This window comes from Lucilia cuprina, chromosome 3 (assembly GCF_022045245.1).
Source record: "Lucilia cuprina isolate Lc7/37 chromosome 3, ASM2204524v1, whole genome shotgun sequence".
Taxonomy (NCBI): domain Eukaryota; kingdom Metazoa; phylum Arthropoda; class Insecta; order Diptera; family Calliphoridae; genus Lucilia; species Lucilia cuprina.
This window is the reverse complement of record NC_060951.1, coordinates 32,231,644-32,238,389: the sequence shown is the minus strand read 5'-3', so window position 1 is coordinate 32,238,389 and position 6,746 is coordinate 32,231,644. Positions and strand designations below refer to the sequence as shown.

General features: G+C 30.5%; 1 protein-coding gene across 1 annotated transcript in view; it reads right to left on the bottom strand.

Annotated features, from left to right (window-relative positions):
• The window catches only part of LOC124418621 (furin-like protease 2), a 13,168-nt gene extending 7,584 nt beyond the window's left edge, over positions 1-5,584 (bottom strand). The window contains exon 1 of the mRNA XM_046945370.1: positions 5,421-5,584. The gene's annotated coding sequence lies outside the window, so the exon portion shown is untranslated. The remainder of the gene's footprint in view (positions 1-5,420) is intronic.
• Between the last annotated feature and the right edge of the window lie 1,162 nt (positions 5,585-6,746).

Genomic DNA, 6,746 nt, shown 5'->3' with positions numbered 1-6,746 from the left:
AGTTCAGTTCTAGTTCTAGTTCAGTTCTAGTTCAGTTCTAGTTCAGTTCTAGTTCAGTTCTAGTTCAGTTCTAGTTCAGTTCTAGTTCAGTTCTAGTTCAGTTCTAGCATATTTTAGTTCAGTTTATGATAAGGATCTAATGTAAAGTATGCTTTATTTTTTTTTAATTTTATTTCGACTTTTCGTAGTCATTATGCACAAATTGACTTCAGTCTCCTTTAAGTGTGTTTCAACCAAATCAATTTTCCAGTAACTCCCTGAAGTTGTTTTATGTATGTATGTATGTATGTATGTATGTATGTATGTATGTATGTATGTATGTATACACATACATATAAACATTTGCGCTATTGAGCAGTTGTGTTATAAATTTGCAACTTTATTTATTTATATTGTGTTGAACCGGCGACATGTAGAGCTGGCGGTTGTTGTAATTGTTTACAAAATTTATATTGTTAAACTTTATATTTTTTATTTTTTACAAATTTTAATCCTGTTGTTTGGTTTTTGTCAATATTTGCGTAAAAAAACCAGCAGTGTTAAGTAATGAAAGAAAAGTTTTTGGGAGGAAAGAGGAAAGCGGTTTCATATGGCATAAGAGGTTATGTTTTTTATTTAAAATCTATGAACATTTTGTAGTAATAGTTTAAAATATATTCTAAACATGGCGTATGATTGATATTTGTTATTTGACTTTTTATTTATGCTTAAACACCATGGCGTATGAGTATTACATTTTAGTTGAAAATAAATTAAAATACGTAAAAAAGAAAATATTTTTCACTCATTTTTGTATTAAATGGAATTTAAAAATATTTATCATTTTGTATTATTCCACATCAATGCAACATGTTTTACCATTAGCAAAACCATTTAAGTTTTGAACTTATAACAAGGCTTCGCATTCGCATTTCCAACATAATGAAAATTTTAAAAAGTTAAAAATACCAAAGTCCATAGTAATTACCCAAATTACAATTTTTGCCTTAATACATGATGGTCTGAGTAAAATCTACCATAACCAGGGTTATTTAAGCAGCCAACAATTATGGTTGAACATATATTTTTGCACTTGCAACTAACACTTTCAACAAAGCAGACATCACAGCCTCTTCATTATCAGCAGTCTTTACGCCATCTGTATATGGATGTATTTTTATCTATGTATATGTAAATAGTGTTTAAATAAATTTTTCGCCAGCCATGTCGTCAAAAATTATGTGTGTATGAATAAGCCAGAGATTTTTTTGTTTGTCAGTCGCTGAGTTAAGAGATAAAATAGACAAAATACTGAAATTGTTCAAAAATACTTGATCTAAAGTTTTAAGCATTGTGTTTCAAACATATGCATCTACTTAAATATGAAAGCGAGAATGTAATGAGTGCATGTTTGATAAACATTTTTGTTATTGTACTTGTATGAGTATATTTTGTTATAAATATCTGCAATTATAGTTGTATATTTTTGGGTATATTTACACGAACTAGTACACTTTCTAGAAGAGTTGTTGTGTGTTTAAATTTTGTGGTAGTTCTTAGAAATGCATACGAAATTTTAGTTTTAATTTAATGAAAATTGTTCTTGTACTTATGTGTATGAGAAATTTAAAGAAATTTTAAATTTAAAGTTTCAATAATTGTTAAATCATAATTTAGAATTATAGTTCAGACTTTAATTACGACTAGAATTCTGTTAATTATACCCTACACTACTTTTGTGTTGATATTTGTAACGCACTAAATATTGGTCTTATAGCCCAAATTGGCTATGTCCGTCCGTCTGTCCATACGTCCATGTAAACCTTGTAATCAAACTATAGGTCGCAATTCAATGAAATTTGGTACATGATCTTCTAGTGTCCCAGGGACGAAGCCTATTGAAAATGGTTAGAATCGGTCCATTATTTCATCTACCCCCCCTACAACTGAACCCCAGAACAGAGCTTTTAAGTTCATAATTATATTTAATATACTAGTAGCTCGAAAACCATGTTCTATACTAGCCATGATGACCCTCAGGAACATTATAATTATAAGGCCTTATTTGACCCTAGCCCCTATAAGAAGTCCCCTTCAAAATTTGACTTAAATGTCAAAAATTTGATTCAACAGTAAATGCTTTAAGTATATCTAAGGCAAGATACAATTCAATTGCTAAATCACACTTTATTTTTGTAACAGATGTAGGGTATTATACGATAGGCCTCACCCGACAATAATTCCTTACTTCTAGTTTTATGTTATCGACCTATCAGTGTATTAGCTTAGAGTCCAAAGTTTCAGCATTGTTCAGTGTATAGTCAAAATTATAATCCTAGCCGGGAAGTCATTGTTATAGTTTTATTAAGACTTTAAGCAAAAGTCCAGCAAGCTTTTAGTCTAAACTAGAGTTCAGTTTTTATTATTTTAATCCAGTCCATACTTCTGACTTATATAAAGTTCATTATGTGGTTTATAGACCTGAAAATAGTCGCGCCAAAAGTCTAGTTTAAGATCTCAACTCAAGTTTTTCCTATAGTTCAGTTAACAGCTTACTTAAATTAAGAAATTGTTTTGTTTCGACGAATTTAGCCTATAGTTTCAATTACAGTGGAGTCAATAAAATCGACTTAACTCTCGATTATATATTATCGAGTATTGTCAGTGTATGGTAAAGATCAACCTATAAAGTCTACCATGTATAGTACAGTAGTGTATCGGTGGTCTATGGTTGGTTAGTGTTGTAGGCTAGTAGACCGAAGGTGGTGGGTTCTATTCACACCTGATGTACTGGTAACCGAAACCGATGGAGACCTAGATGCATTTCTTCGCATTTTGTGTGTATCAGTAGTGCTCGAACACATACTACCATAGACAACCATAGTTTTATTTGTGTTGGTAAAGCAGCAGATAACAGAATTCAATTCAAAATAAAAGTATATTAATAAAAAGACTACAAAATATGAAGTATATGCTAACTGTCAAATATATATTATGGATTTTGACAGCCAGCGTATGTCAAAGCCTATGTATAAAAAACTATCAACTGTTCACTCATGTTCTCCCACATTAATTCGGCTTTCTCAAAATTTTGTTGTTGTATTTCTGTGTGTATTTTAAAAACGACGCGCACAGACCTTGCTTTAACAAGTGCTGATCAGCAACTTATTTGATTTTTTTAAGTTGAGAGCAAACTCATTAAAACAAGAAGAATTAAATCTATTGTGTATGTGTATCAAATTAGCGTCAGCAGAATTTTCACGCGTGCTAACAAATGGCAATCTTGAGTTTCTCTGATGTATATACATCATCGTTTCAAACTAACAAGTTCATAGTTTCCGCAAAAATTAAATAATTGTTCAGTTTAAGACTTTTTTAAAGGTTTTATCAAAAATATAGAATTGTCTCTAGTCTCTGATCTATAGTTTCTCGACTGAAGTCCAATATATTCTCGATTGTAGTTTAATTTTTATTTTGATAAAAATATACCAATCTATAATCTATATCAGTATATAGTATCGGCTGCAGTCGGATCTATCATCTCCATTGTCTCCATTATAATCCAGTTCTGTATTAATCCTGGAGCCAGTTAATGGCCTATCATCATGGGAGTGACAAAAGTAAGTCAAAAAAACAACTATAAAAACGACAATAATGCGTTGTAATAATAAAAACAAAGCGTTGTCATTATGACAACAAAGCATTGTCAAAATGACATTAACTCTTCATAACACGTTGACGTTATTTGTTGTGTTAGTATAATGACAACAAAGCGTTGTTATAATAATAACAAAGCGTTATCATGATGATAAGAAAGCATTGTCATACTGACAACAAAGCTTTGTCAAAATGACAACAAAACATTGTCATAATGACAACAAAACTTTGTCAAAATGACAACAAAGCTTGTCATAATGACATTAACTCTTCATTACACGTTGACGTTATTAGTTGTCAACGTTAAACACAACTAGATGTTAATCAACAAGTATGACCAATATTGCTACTTTTGTACCAGTTTTTCCCACTGTGTAATCTATAATACCAACTATAGCCAGACTTATAGTATCGACTATAGTCAAGAAGTTTTTAGTTTCGATTAACTCTTCCAATCTCTGAAACTGTTTATATCTATCTTTTTGTAGTTCTTAAACTAAAGCTGTATAGCATTTTGGTATTACAAATTTTTCACCGAAAATATGCTATATGCTTCCTAAAACCCCAACAATTCAATGCCTGTGATGCTATTTTTTTCCAATACAAATGTGTATTGCCTTATATAAAGCATACACATGCTTTATATAAGGCTCGACATATACTCCAACCATTTCCATGTACATTTGAGACATAACGTTGTTACCATAGAGTAAAGCGCGATATTGTCATTGCTCTTGCTAGCTGTTTGCATGATGCTTATAAAAATAAGTTGCTGCTATGGTTTGTTTTAGAAATTCAAAATTTTGTTCATTCTTTTTCTTTTCATTATCATAGCCATACTGGCTATGATGCAAAAGAGAATACACAATATTAAATGAAATTTGATTTTTTTTTGCTGTACGAGCACTGTTGCAGCAACAACTGCGGTGAAGGCACATAAATTCTTATTTGTGGGCTTAATTCGAGGGTGATATGGATACGCAGTGGAGTTGTTGTTGTTATTGTTTGTTATCGTTTGGTACCACTATTTCCATGGAGATTTACACTTTTGCTTTTGAGTGGGTATTGGTTTGGTTTCATTAAATAGTGTGAGTGTTGAACACATGTTTGTCTATGTATTTATAAATACTTATACATACAGTGAACGTGTTATTGATATTTGTTTAAATTATTTTATATATTGAAGTGCATGCTTAAGCAAGCATAAACATGATTTTATATGCACGAAACCTATCTCTCTCATTATGAAAATTTTTGGTTGTATGGTTTAGCTAATAGTTTAATATGAAATTTAAATAAAAAACTTAAAATACAAAATAATTTATCCTTTCTGTCATATGCAATGACAGAATGGCTAAATCGTTTAGAAAATTCTAACGATTTTGAAGTTTTAAAAATAATCGAAAACAAAATGTTTAAAGCTGTGTAACCTTATTACCATAACACACCTCTCTTCTCCATATTTTTTAATCTTTCACAAAAATTTTAATCTTAAAATTAATTAATTTTAATGATTTTTACTACATACATACATAAATTTTTTCATGCCCTTTTAAACATATGCTTACCTACATAAAAATTTTATAATTTTCATATTATATATATATATATATATATATATATATTATATATAATATATATATATATTAATATATATAATAATATAATATATATATATATATATATATATTATATATATATATATATATATATATATTTTTTCAGTTTATTACATATTTATTGTAATAAAAATTATAATGATAATAATAATAGTATGTACTTACCACCAATACTAGCATTATATGCAACACCTACGCCGCAATAATTATTGAAGGCAACGGCAGCAACTTCACCAGCACATCTGGTACCATGCTTGTTATCGCCATTATCCTGTGGCGTTGGATCGGAATCATTGCCGTTAATGTCAAATGATGCATCTGGATCCTGTTGAGTAAACATAACAGATAATATTAATAATAAACATTGAATGTATAAAAGTGCATACATATAGACAGACAGTTTTTTTCTTTCTTTTGTAAATATTAGGGGGAGAGCAGAATTTTAACCAGAAGAGTAGACTATTTTCTACGAGCCAAGAGTCGAGATTAAAAAATAGAACTATAGACTAAAGTTCAGACTATATTATAGCTCTAATTATAGGCTAAATAGCAGTCTACTGACTCGACTAAAGTCCAGACTATAGATTATAATAAGGATAAGCTTACGGTCAAAATAAAATAATCTAGATTTTTTTTTTTAAATTCTAGACAAAAATATAGCCTAGATTATAGACAGGACTATATTTTAGGCCAGTCGCAAATACTGGGGGGAAAAGGAAATTTTCCCATTCAAAACCGAAAAATTTTCATACAAAATATAAAAATGAGTAAAAAAAAAGCAAGTGAAAAAATAAGATTATAGCCCCACCCCTCCCAAACGCTCGAGCTGTATCCGAGCCTAGTCAAGATTAAAGACTCTACTGCTCCCCAGACTACGGACTAGACTGCACTACAGACTAGATAACACTCCAGACTGCAGATTATTGAGACTATTTTCCAGATTATAGATTAAGCTATCGACGATAATATCTAGATTATGTTCTGATCTATTGACAGTACTAAAGCCTAGGCTATAGTCCTGCATCTAAACTATAATAAATTTCCTACTGTAGACTAATATATAGTACCTGCTGCATGATTATAATACTGACTATAGACAATACTACAGTTCCAACTTTAGACTATAGTCTCTAAAAGTCCACACAATGGACTAGTCTATAATCCACAATCAAATCTAGACTGTAACCTTATATATAATAAGGACTATAGTCTAGTCTGGAATACAATATACTCTATAGTCTGAACCGGGGACTCTGGTGTAGTCTAAACTAAGGTCTTGTCTAGTCTACTAATTGGACTATAGTCTAGTCCTCAGCGGTGACTATGGTGTAGCCAAAACTAAAGACTTGTCTGGTCTTTTATAAGGACAATAGTCTAGTCTACAGTCTGGACTATTACCTAGTCCATAGTCTGGACTAAAGAGTAGTGTATATCGGAACTATATGCTAGTCTTTAATCTGCACTATAACCTAGTATATACTCTGCACTTTA